We start from the raw sequence: 13,323 nt of genomic DNA on the forward strand, positions 1-13,323 counted from the left end.
GTAGTGTCAGTACTCACTGTAGTGTCAGTACTCACTGTAGAGTCAGTACTCACTGTAGAGTCAGTACTCACTGTAGTGTCACTGTAGTGTCAGTACTCACTGTAGTGTCAGTAATCTCTGTGTCAGTACTCACTGTAGTGTCACTGTAGTGTCAGTACTCTAACTCTGTAGTGTCAGAACTCACTGTAGAGTCAGTACTCACTGTAGTGTCACTGTAGTGTCAGTACTCTAACTCTGTAGTGTCAGAACTCACTGTAGAGTCAGTACTCACTGTAATGTCACTGTAGTGTCAGTACTCACTGTAGTGTCACTGTAGTGTCAGTACTCACTGTAGAGTCAGAACTCACTGTAGTGTCACTGTAGTGTCAGTACTCTAACTTTGTAGTGTCAGTACTCACTGTAGTGTCAGGACTCAATGTAGTGTCACTGTAGTGTCAGTACTCACTGTAGAGTCAGAACTCACTGTAGTGTCACTGTAGTGTCAGTACTCTAACTCTGTAGTGTCAGGACTCACTGTAGTGTTAGGACTCAATGTAGTGTCACTGTAGTGTCAGGACTCAATGTAGTGTCAGTACTCACTGTAGTGTCAGTACTCACTGTAGTGTCACTGTAGTGTCAGTACTCAATGTAGTGTCACTGTAGTGTCAGTACTCACTGTAGTGTCACTGTAGTGTCAGTACTCACTGTAGAGTCAGTATTCACTGTAGTGTCAGTACTCAATGTAGTGTCACTGTAGTGTCAGTACTCACTGTAGTGTCAGTTCTCACTGTAGTGTCAGGACTCAATGTAGAGTCAGTACTCACTGTAGTGTCAGTACTCTAACTCTCTTTCGTGTCAGTACTCACTGTAGTCTCAGGACTCACTGTAGTGTCAGTACTCACTGTAGTGTCAGTACTCAAACTCACTGTAGTGTCAGTACTCACTGAAGTGTCAGGACTCACTGTAGTCAGTTCTCACTGTAGTGTCAGTACTCACTGTAGTCAGTTCTCACTGTAGTGTCAGTACTCACTGTAGTCAGTTCTCACTGTAGAGTCAGTACTCACTGTAGTCAGTTCTCACTGTAGTGTCAGTACTCACTGTAGTCAGTTCTCACTGTAGAGTCAGTACTCACTGTAGTCAGTTCTCACTGTAGTGTCAGTACTCACTGTAGTCAGTTCTCACTGTAGTGTCAGTACTCACTGTAGTCAGTTCTCACTGTAGTGTCAGTACTCACTGTAGTCAGTTCTCACTGTAGAGTCAGTACTCACTGTAGTCAGTTCTCACTGTAGTGTCAGTACTCACTGTAGTCAGTTCTCACTGTAGTGTCAGTACTCACTGTAGTCAGTTCTCACTGTAGTGTCAGTACTCACTGTAGTCAGTTCTCACTGTAGAGTCAGTACTCACTGTAGTCAGTTCTCACTATAGTGTCAGTACTCACTGTAGTCAGTTCTCACTGTAGTGTCAGTACTCACTGTAGTCAGTTCTCACTGTAGTGTCAGTACTCACTGTAGTCAGTTCTCACTGTAGAGTCAGTACTCACTGTAGTCAGTTCTCACTGTAGTGTCAGTACTCACTGTAGTCAGTTCTCACTGTAGTGTCAGTACTCACTGTAGTCAGTTCTCACTGTAGAGTCAGTACTCACTGTAGTCAGTTCTCACTGTAGTGTCAGTACTCACTGTAGTCAGTTCTCACTGTAGTGTCAGTACTCACTGTAGTCAGTTCTCACTGTAGAGTCAGTACTCTCTGTAGTCAGTTCTCACTGTAGAGTCAGTACTCACTATAGTCAGTTCTCACTGTAGAGTCAGTACTCACTGTAGTCAGTTCTCACTGTAGAGTCAGTACTCACTGTAGTCAGTTCTCACTGTAGAGTCAGTACTCACTGTAGTCAGTTCTCACTGTAGTGTCAGTACTCACTGTAGTCAGTTCTCACTGTAGTGTCAGTACTCACTGTAGTCAGTTCTCACTGTAGAGTCAGTACTCACTGTAGTCAGTTCTCACTGTAGAGTCAGTACTCACTGTAGTCAGTTCTCACTGTAGAGTCAGTACTCACTGTAGTCAGTTCTCACTGTAGTGTCAGTACTCACTGTAGTCAGTTCTCACTGTAGAGTCAGTACTCACTGTAGTCAGTTCTCACTGTAGAGTCAGTACTCACTGTAGTCAGTTCTCACTGTAGTGTCAGTACTCACTGTAGTCAGTTCTCACTGTAGAGTCAGTACTCACTGTAGTCAGTTCTCACTGTAGAGTCAGTACTCACTGTAGTCAGTTCTCACTGTAGTGTCAGTACTCACTGTAGTCAGTTCTCACTGTAGAGTCAGTACTCACTGTAGTCAGTTCTCACTGTAGAGTCAGTACTCACTGTAGTCAGTTCTCACTGTAGTGTCAGTACTCACTGTTTTCAGTTCTCACTGTAGTCAGTACTCACTGTAGTCAGTTCTCACTGTAGTGTCAGTACTCACTGTAGTCAGTTCTCACTGTAGTCAGTACTCACTGTAGTCAGTTCTCACTGTAGAGTCAGTACTCTCTGTAGTCAGTTCTCACTGTAGAGTCAGTACTCACTATAGTCAGTTCTCACTGTAGAGTCAGTACTCACTGTAGTCAGTTCTCACTGTAGAGTCAGTACTCACTGTAGTCAGTTCTCACTGTAGAGTCAGTACTCACTGTAGTCAGTTCTCACTGTAGTGTCAGTACTCACTGTAGTCAGTTCTCACTGTAGTGTCAGTACTCACTGTAGTCAGTTCTCACTGTAGTGTCAGTACTCACTGTAGTCAGTTCTCACTGTAGAGTCAGTACTCACTGTAGTCAGTTCTCACTGTAGTGTCAGTACTCACTGTAGTCAGTTCTCACTGTAGTGTCAATACTCTAACTCTCTGTAGTGTCAGTACTCACTGTAGAGTCAGTACTGTAGTCAGTTCTCACTGTAGTCAGTTCTCACTGTAGTGTCAGTACTCACTGTAGTCAGTTCTCACTGTAGAGTCAGTACTCACTGTAGTCAGTTCTCACTGTAGTGTCAGTACTCACTGTAGTCAGTTCTCACTGTAGTGTCAGTACTCACTGTAGTCAGTTCTCACTGTAGTGTCAGTACTCACTGTAGTCAGTTCTCACTGTAGAGTCAGTACTCACTATAGTCAGTTCTCACTGTAGAGTCAGTACTCACTGTAGTCAGTTCTCACTGTAGTCAGTTCTCACTGTAGAGTCAGTACTCACTGTAGTCAGTTCTCACTGTAGTGTCAGTACTCACTGTAGTCAGTTCTCACTGTAGTGTCAGTACTCACTGTAGTCAGTTCTCACTGTAGAGTCAGTACTCACTGTAGTCAGTTCTCACTGTAGTGTCAGTACTCACTGTAGTCAGTTCTCACTGTAGAGTCAGTACTCACTGTAGTCAGTTCTCACTGTAGAGTCAGTACTCACTGTAGTCAGTTCTCACTGTAGTGTCAGTACTCACTGTTTTCAGTTCTCACTGTAGTCAGTACTCACTGTAGTCAGTTCTCACTGTAGTGTCAGTACTCACTGTAGTCAGTTCTCACTGTAGTCAGTACTCACTGTAGTCAGTTCTCACTGTAGAGTCAGTACTCTCTGTAGTCAGTTCTCACTGTAGAGTCAGTACTCACTATAGTCAGTTCTCACTGTAGAGTCAGTACTCACTGTAGTCAGTTCTCACTGTAGAGTCAGTACTCACTGTAGTCAGTTCTCACTGTAGAGTCAGTACTCACTGTAGTCAGTTCTCACTGTAGTGTCAGTACTCACTGTAGTCAGTTCTCACTGTAGTGTCAGTACTCACTGTAGTCAGTTCTCACTGTAGTGTCAGTACTCACTGTAGTCAGTTCTCACTGTAGAGTCAGTACTCACTGTAGTCAGTTCTCACTGTAGTGTCAGTACTCACTGTAGTCAGTTCTCACTGTAGTGTCAATACTCACTGTAGTCAGTTCTCACTGTAGTGTCAGTACTCACTGTAGAGTCAGTACTGTAGTCAGTTCTCACTGTAGTCAGTTCTCACTGTAGTGTCAGTACTCACTGTAGTCAGTTCTCACTGTAGAGTCAGTACTCACTGTAGTCAGTTCTCACTGTAGTGTCAGTACTCACTGTAGTCAGTTCTCACTGTAGTGTCAGTACTCACTGTAGTCAGTTCTCACTGTAGTGTCAGTACTCACTGTAGTCAGTTCTCACTGTAGAGTCAGTACTCACTATAGTCAGTTCTCACTGTAGAGTCAGTACTCACTGTAGTCAGTTCTCACTGTAGTCAGTTCTCACTGTAGAGTCAGTACTCACTGTAGTCAGTTCTCACTGTAGTGGTCAGTACTCACTGTAGTCAGTTCTCACTGTAGTGTCAGTACTCACTGTAGTCAGTTCTCACTGTAGAGTCAGTACTCACTGTAGTCAGTTCTCACTGTAGTGTCAGTACTCACTGTAGTCAGTTCTCACTGTAGAGTCAGTACTCACTGTAGTCAGTTCTCACTGTAGTATCAGTACTCACTGTAGTCAGTTCTCACTGTAGAGTCAGTACTCACTGTAGTCAGTTCTCACTGTAGAGTCAGTACTCACTGTAGTCAGTTCTCACTGTAGTGTCAGTACTCACTGTAGTCAGTTCTCACTGTAGTGTCAGTACTCACTGTAGTCAGTTCTCACTGTAGTGTCAGTACTCACTGTAGAGTCAGTACTGTAGTCAGTTCTCACTGTAGTCAGTTCTCACTGTAGTGTCAATACTCACTGTAGTCAGTTCTCACTGTAGTGTCAGTACTCACTGTAGAGTCAGTACTGTAGTCAGTTCTCACTGTAGTCAGTTCTCACTGTAGTGTCAATACTCACTGTAGTCAGTTCTCACTGTAGTGTCAGTACTCACTGTAGAGTCAGTACTGTAGTCAGTTCTCACTGTAGTCAGTTCTCACTGTAGTGTCAGTACTCACTGTAGTCAGTTCTCACTGTAGTGTCAATACTCTAACTCTCTGTAGTGTCAGTACTCACTGTAGTGTCAGTATTCACTGTAGTGTCAGTACTCACTGTAGTCAGTACTTTAGCTCACTGCAGCACAATATGAGATATTAAGTCAACATAACAGCATTAATAACAAGATCTCAAAATAACAAGTTACTACATTGCAATAGCAGCATAGCACTTTGGTTTTGTTTTTTTCTTTCTTTCTTTTTGTTTTTCTACATGTGGTTCAGGGCCTCTGTACTGTAAAGTGTTGATATTATATCAGAAGCCATCAGTATATCTATCAGTATTGATGATGAGGAAAGAAATCTCTTAGAATTATTTCCCAACACAGTCAACATTAAGATCATTACTACACACACACACACACACACATGCAGTGCTCAGCTTTGTGTTTCTGAGGAGTCGGTGTGTGTTCTGTGTGTGTTAGCGGATTGTTGAAGTGGGTTTCTCTCAGCAGTGTTCTGTGCTGATTAACACACAGGGTGTGTATGTGAGATTTCGGGCCTCTTAAAACTCATTTCTATTTCTTGTGCTATTTTCATACATGTAGTTCTTTTTATATCTCTGATGTACAGTGCAGAGTTATATCAGATGTGAAATAAAGGTTTGTTTTACTTTTCCTTGCTCTTCTTCTGACCTCATTGCAGTCTGATCTGATCTGATCTTCCACAGGAACATTCTCACTTCACTGAAGTATAACTATCTGTGTGTCACGCTGTTACAGGAAAACCATAGAGGATGACGATGATACACTATACTGCCAAAAGTTTTGGGACACCAGCCTTTACATGCACATGGAGTTGTCCCGCCCTTTGCAGCTTCCCAGCTTCTGGGAAGGCTTTAACCATTCCTCTAGAAGTGCATTTGTGAGGTCAGGCACTGATGTTGGACAAGAAAGTCTGGATCACAGTCTCCACTCTAATTCATCCCTAAGGTGTTCTATGGGGTTGAGGTCAGGACTCTGTGCAGGCCAGTCAAGTTCCTCCACACCAAACTCACTCATCCATGTCTTTATGGACCTTGCTTTGGTCACTGGTGTTCAGTCATGTTGGAACAGGAAGGGGTCATCCCCAAACTGTTCCCACAAAGAGCATGAAATTGTCCAAAATGTCTTGGTATGAAGCTGAAGCATTAAGCTCAATGAATAAGCATTAAATTCAATGATTTGGAGGGGTGTCCCAAAACTTTTGGCAATATAGTATAGAAAAGCTTTATCTATTTTTAATTAAATTTAATATTGTGGAAAGTCTTAGTTCCTAGTAGACCATGTTTCTATGGTTCACAGTGATTTTGTTTTTTAAAATAAGGAAACGTTTAATTAAGGAGGCTCCAGGTTTTTAGCCTACTAGCGGTCATATATTTATAGAAAAAATAATTTTATTCACACAAATGTTTGTATCTTCAGAGTAAATGTTGATCTCAAACCCAATTCTGCTCTCTGAGATGTTCTCCAAGTGTTTGTTCATCTAAAAAGCAGCTCAGATTCCATCTTCAAACAGGAAAATTCCTAAAATGTAAGGTTCTCCAACAGAGAGAAAAACACACGTCTAACACACACTGAAAGCCGACAGACTTGTTTTAGATCAGACTCACAGACAGAACATCATTCATTTCTTTATACTGATTGAAAATCTCCCATAAGTCCATTTCTGTGGACTGGAACAGCAATGTAGGGTTAATAAATTAAAAATATTTTTAATCCTAATAAAAGTCAGTGGTGTAACGCTGTTTTCCTCACAGCTCCACACACTCCACAGCGCTCGACTCCACACGTCTCCAAACTTTCCTGAAGTATTAAAACTTCATATATATATATCCTTTAATTATTAAACCCAAACCCCAGCCGAGGATCTTCTGCCTCTGTGCAGCGTGATGAAGGATCTCTGAGACGCTTCCGGCTCCCGCAGCGTCCGTACGGTGAAACAGGCAGTGTGAAATTCTTTTAAATGTGATTAATAATAAACAGATTCCTCTTTTTGTTAAGAGAGAGTCAGAGAAGCCCTGAATAAATCTCATTTTAGGGTTGCTTTCGTTATGTGTCGAGGTTTCCATGGCAACCATTCCAACAGAGAAAGAAAGAAAGAAAGAAAGAAAGAAAGAAAGAAAGAAAGAAAGAAAGAAAGAAAGAAAGAAAGAAAGAGGGGGAAGGGGAGGAGGGAAGGAAGGAAGGAAGGAAGGAAGGAAGGAAGGCCAGTGAGTGTGCACCCAGAGAGAGAATCAGGTTTATTCAGAAGTTTGTCTTTGTAAAGAAATGTAAAAAGATTTGGGAGGAATTCAGAATAAAGGAAAAGTCATTGTTATTTTTCTCTTATTAAAGTAAATGTCATGTGAGTACGCTGAGGCCAGGAGTCATCCAGAGGAAATGTCAGCAGGCGCATCATCATCATCATCATCATCATTATTTCAGTCTGCAACAGGGATTCATCTTTTTATTATTATTAAATCTTATAAGAATAATGGGTGTGTCCTCCGGGGACGAGTTCCGCTTTGCTGGATTATTTTAAAGACATTCAGCCTTTGTTTCTGCTGAAGCAGCACCGGGAGCTTTAGCCTACTTTCAGTATCTCGCTGGCGTTCTTCATCATCTTCTCCTCCTCATCTTTATTCTGCTCTCAAATGAGAACAACAAGCTGGAGATGAGGAACGCCGCACTGACGCGGAACAACGGAATAAAACACCGGGTCTGTCTGAGTGAATGAATATGTAGATCTGGGATATTAAATAGTGGGCGGAGTTTAAACTAACAGACGGGCACAGTGATGACCTCAGGTTGTGTGTAAATACCACTGAAGGTCCAGATATACATCTGACACAGCCTGAGTTCAACAGATTAAAGACAAGGTTTAAATCTGGAAGAAAATGGAACATTTAAGGAAGGAAGGAAGGAAGGAAGGAAGGAAGGAAGGAAGGAAAAGAAATAATAGGAAGGAAGGAAGGAAGGAAGGAAGGAAGGAAGGAACTAAGGAAGGAAGGAAGGAAGGAAGGAAGGAAGGAAGGAAGGAAGGAAGGAAGGAAGGAAGGAAGGAAAAGAAAGGAGGAAGGAAGGAAGGAAGGAAGGAAGGAAAAGAAATAATAGGAAGGAAGGAAGGAAGGAAGGAAGGAAGGAAGGAAGGAAGGAAGGAAGGAAGGAAGGAAAAGAAATAATAGGAAGGAAGGAAGGAAGGAAGGAAGGAAGGAAGGAAGGAAGGAAAAGAAATAATAGGAAGGAAGGAAGGAAGGAAGGAAGGAAGGAAGGAAGGAAGGAAGGAAGGAAAAGAAATAATAGGAAGGAAGGAAGGAAGGAAGGAAGGAAGGAAGGAAGGAAGGAAGGAAGGAAGGAAGGAAGGAAGGAAGGAAGGAAGGAAGGAAAAGAAATAATAGGAAGGAAGGAAGGAAGGAAGGAAGGAAGGAAGGAAGGAAGGAAGGAAGGAAGGAAAAGAAATAATAGGAAGGAAGGAAGGAACTAAGGAAGGAAGGAAGGAAGGAAGGAAGGAAGGAACTAAGGAAGGAAGGAAGGAAGGAAGGAAGGAAGGAAGGAAAAGAAATAATAGGAAGGAAGGAAGGAAGGAAGGAAGGAAGGAAGGAAGGAAGGAAAAGAAATAATAGGAAGGAAGGAAGGAAGGAACTAAGGAAGGAACGAAGGAAGGAACTAAGGAAGGAAGGAAGGAAGGAAGGAAGGAAGGAAGGAAGGAAGGAAGGAAGGAAAAGAAATAATAGGAAGGAAGGAAGGAAGGAAGGAAGGAAGGGAAAGAAATAATAGGAAGGAAGGAAGGAAGGAAGGAAAAGAAATAATAGGAAGGAAGGAAGGAAGGAAGGAAGGAAGGAAGGAAGGAAGGAAGGAAAAGAAATAATAGGAAGGAAGGAAGGAAGGAAGGAAGGAAGGAAGGAAGGAAGGAAGGAAGGAAGGAAGGAAAAGAAAGGAGGAAGGAAGGAAGGAAGGAAGGAGGAAAAGGAAAGGAAAGGAAAGGAGAACGGAAGGAAGGAAAGAAGGAAGGAAGGAAGGAAGGAAGGAAGGAAGGAAGGAAGGAAAAGAAATAATAGGAAGGAAGGAAGGAAGGAAGGAAGGAAGGAAGGAAGGAAGGAAGGAAGGAAGGAAGGAAGGAAGGAAGGAAGGAAAAGAAATAATAGGAAGGAAGGAAGGAAGGAAGGAAGGAAGGAAGGAAGGAAGGAAGGAAAAGAAATAATAGGAAGGAAGGAAGGAAGGAAGGAAGGAAGGAAGGAAGGAAGGAAGGAAGGAAGGAAGGAAAAGAAATAATAGGAAGGAAGGAAGGAAGGAAGGAAAAGAAATAATAGGAAGGAAGGAAGGAAGGAAGGAAGGAAGGAAGGAAGGAAGGAAGGAAGGAAGGAAGGGAAAGAAATAAAAGGAAGGAAGGAAGGAAGGAAAGAACAAAATCAAGAAGGAAAGAACATAACATTACAGTGCTGTTGCTATGATCAACCATTAGAGCCAGAGCATTAATATAATAGATGTGATTATAGATAATTAATTAACAGCTGACGACCAATCAGAACGCAGGACAAGAAAAATCAACAAGGATGGAAACGTCAATGAATGTGAAATGTCTGAAATCATCTCCATCAGCATGGAGCAGCAGGAAGTGGAGATGTTTCCTGGAGCAGCAGGAAGTGGAGGTGTTTCCTGGATCAGCAGGAAGTGGAGATGTTTCCTGGAGTAGCAGGAAGTGGAGGTGTTTCCTGGAGCAGCAGGAAGTGGAGGTGTGTGTTAGAGCAAAGTAACTCATTATTTTTTATATCTGATTATTTCAACTTGATTTTTTATGAATAAATATTTTTAGATGATTTGTTATTTTTATATGGTTAGATTCTCTCACTGCTAGTTTATTTCACTCTGAGGTTGATCAGAAGGTCAGGATGAAGATGATGGTGATGATGATGAAGATGATGATGATGGTGATGATGAAGATGGTGATGATGATAATTGTGATGATGATGATGATGGTGATGAAGATGATGATGATGATGATGATGATGATGAAGATGATGATGATGATGATGATGATGATGATGGTGATGATGATGATGGTGATAATGGTGATGGGATCTGATCTGAGATCTGTGTGATGTTACACACACAGTTATTAGATCAGTTCATCACATCACATATTAGATCTGTGGAACATGTCTGATCTACAGAGTTACATTTATATAAAATCATACAGAGTTAGGGTAATAATAATAATAATAATAATAATAATAATAATAATAATAATAATAATAATAATAATAATAATAATAATAATAATAACTGCTGACCAACAGCTCTACACACACACACACTCTCTCTCTCGCTCTCCCTCTCTCTGTCTCCTCTCTCTCTCTCTCTCTCTCTCTCTCACACACACAAATTTTCTCTCTCTCACACACACACACTCTCTCTCTCTCTCTCTGTCTCTCTCTCACACACACAAATTTTCTCTCTCACACACACACACACACGCTCTCTCTCTCTCTCTCTCTCTCTGTCTCTCTCTCACACACACAAATTTTCTCTCTCACACACACACACACACGCTCTCTCTCTCTCTCTCTCTCTCTGTCTCTCTCTCACACACACACACACAGACACATAAAATTTCTCTCTCTCACACACACACACACACACAGACACAAAATTTCTCTCTCTCTCACACACACACAGACACAAAATTTCTCTCTCTCTCACACACACACAGACACATAAAATTTCTCTCTCTCTCACACACACACACACATCACAATACTGTTACATCCGTGTTAAATATTTAAAAAATTCAAAGACTGAGGAGAAAAAAGCACTCCACATGATTGTCCTCTTCATTATGACCCCAGGTGCACATACTTTTGCACTCATCTGTACACAGCTAAGACCACACACTGACCGTTGACATAAAGCTCCATGTTTAATATTTCTCTTTACTCAGAGTCTTGAGAGGAAGCTTGACCGAGGCTTCAGAGGGTTTCTACCCCAGTGGCAGCTTAGCACTCTGTCATTTAAGCTTCCACTGAACCGTGTGAAGATGAAGGCCAGAGCATTCACAAAAAGAAAAAAAAAACAAGCCATGAAAGCACCTTGGTGAAAGGAATTCAGTGAACATCTGAGTAAACACCGAGAAGGTAAAAAGCTAAAGGTCAGAGTGAAGGAATAGAAGAAGAAGAAATGGAAGTAAAGGACTACGTGACCATATTGATTTAGTCTGGATGAAGTTCCTGCAGAGACTCTCAAGCACCTCCTGTAGCCAAACATCTGGTACCACTCTGTGAAGCACGGTGGTGGTGGTGGCATCATGCTGTGGAGAAGATGTTCTTCAGCAGGAACTGAGAAACTGCTCTGCAAGATGGATGAAGCCTGAGAAGAAAACCAGAGACCTGATGCTGAGGAAGAGCTTCATGATTGATCAGGTGTGTATTTGTACCCAAATATAGCCCCGCCCACTTCATGCAGAAAAGAAAGCTGCAGAATGATGACTGGCAGGAGCGGCAGCCAATCAGGTGAGAGAGAGTGTTCACAAACATGGTCCCACCCACTTCATGCAGAAAAGTAAGATGCAGGAGCAGCAGCCAATTAGGAGAGAGAGAGAGAGAGAGAGAGAGAGAGAGAGCATGTACACAAACATAGCTCCGCCCACTTTATGCAAAAAACAAAGCTACAGAATGATTAATTAATTAATTAAAGGTTGTTAAAAATAAAATACTAAAATAAGAACAGCAGCGAAAAAAAGTGAATAATTAAAAATAATTAAAAGTAATCAATTAATTAATAAAACTATGAACTTTTATTATTTAATTTGTTTATTTACTTAATAATTAATCATAATATTAATAATATTAATTAGTTAATCATTAATAATAATGAAAAATAGTAGGATTTAGTGAAGAAATGTTTGTAGCTTGGTGATTTGTTTTCGCCGATGTGTTCCAGATGTTTGGTATTTAAAAATAAAAAAAATTAGAGCCACAAGTAGAAGTGAAACACAGACACAGGAAGCGAGGCACAGACGAAACCACACAGATAAAATAAACAAAAGGAAAGCTAAAGAAAGGAGAGCTACATGATTAGCTTCGTCTTTCATTCCAGCTGAAGCCAGGGTGAAGCCTCGGGGTGTGGAGATGAACGGAGAACTTTATCAAAATGCTGTGAGTGGAAACTTCCTGTAGGTCATGAATTGTAATGTCTGAGGTAATTATAGATCCGAGTAAATGAATTGTCCGAGTAAACAATACCTCATTATTCAGTTGGAGAAATATTCAGGAGCTTCTTCAGGCGTATCTCCGCTAATAAACATGGAAATGAACATACTCTGTCCTCGTGAAATAACAAGCTTCCATGATGAGAATGAGATTCTTTTCTTTTGATGAGAAAAGAAACAAAATAGAAGAAACATTTATTCACATTTTTATTTAAAGTGTTTAAGAAAAAAAACATTTTTTCCTTGTAATTTGTAATTAATGAATGAATGAATTTTATTTTGGTATGTAATTAATTAAGACACTATTATAAATAAGTAAAGGTTAATTTGGTCCACCAGTGTCATGATTCAGGAATGAAGGCGAAGATAAATGCAGAGTTTTCTTAATTACAGTACTCAATAAATTAAAAACAGTAACCGTGGTTAAAGAAAACAAACATCTACAAGCACAGAGAACTTCCTCACATGGGTCATGGCAACCACAGGGCTTTCACCCAGGTAACAACCAGAAGCAGAAAATAAACTGCTCATACTGTACAAAGGGATTTACAACACAACCAAAGGGGATGAAACACAACTAAAGGAAAGTTACTCAAAATGTACAGGATTGCCCTCTGGTGGTCTGGCAAGCAAACATTCCAGAACATCTGCTCTAAGGCATGGCTCCCAATGCACCAACACTGCACGGGCCTGGAACTCTGGGCAGAGTGAGGAGCATGGCAAGGCTCAGGAGAGGGTGAGGCCCAAGGGGGGACCGAGGATGAGGGTGAGGAGGCCTAAGGGGTGAGCAAGAAATAGGGTGAGGCTCAAGGGGGAGCAAGGACAAGGGTAAGGCCCAAGGGGGAAGCAAGGACGAGGGCGAGGCCCAAAGCAGGAGCAAAGACACAGGCAAGGCACAAGGGGGAAGCGAGGATGAAGTTGAGACTCGAAGGGGGAGCAAGGACAAGCGTGAGGCCCAAAGGGGGAGCGAAGACAAGGGTGTGGCCCAAGGGAGGAGAGAGGATAAGAGTGAGGCCCAAAGAGGGAGCGAGGACCACAGCAAGGTAGCCAGAGCGATGTTCTCAGCTGAGCATGGGGGCAGAGCGGCTACCTCGATGGGGCAGGGTGGGGAGATCTAACATCCTCCACGGGGCAGGGGGCAGAGTGGCATCGTCCATGGGACCAGGAAGTTGAGCAACATCCCCTGTGGAAGGCAGAACAGCGTGGACAGGAGGGTCAGTCGTAGATCTTGTCCAGGCCAGTG

Source organism: Hemibagrus wyckioides, linkage group LG11 (genome assembly GCF_019097595.1).
Source record: "Hemibagrus wyckioides isolate EC202008001 linkage group LG11, SWU_Hwy_1.0, whole genome shotgun sequence".
Lineage (NCBI taxonomy): Eukaryota > Metazoa > Chordata > Actinopteri > Siluriformes > Bagridae > Hemibagrus > Hemibagrus wyckioides.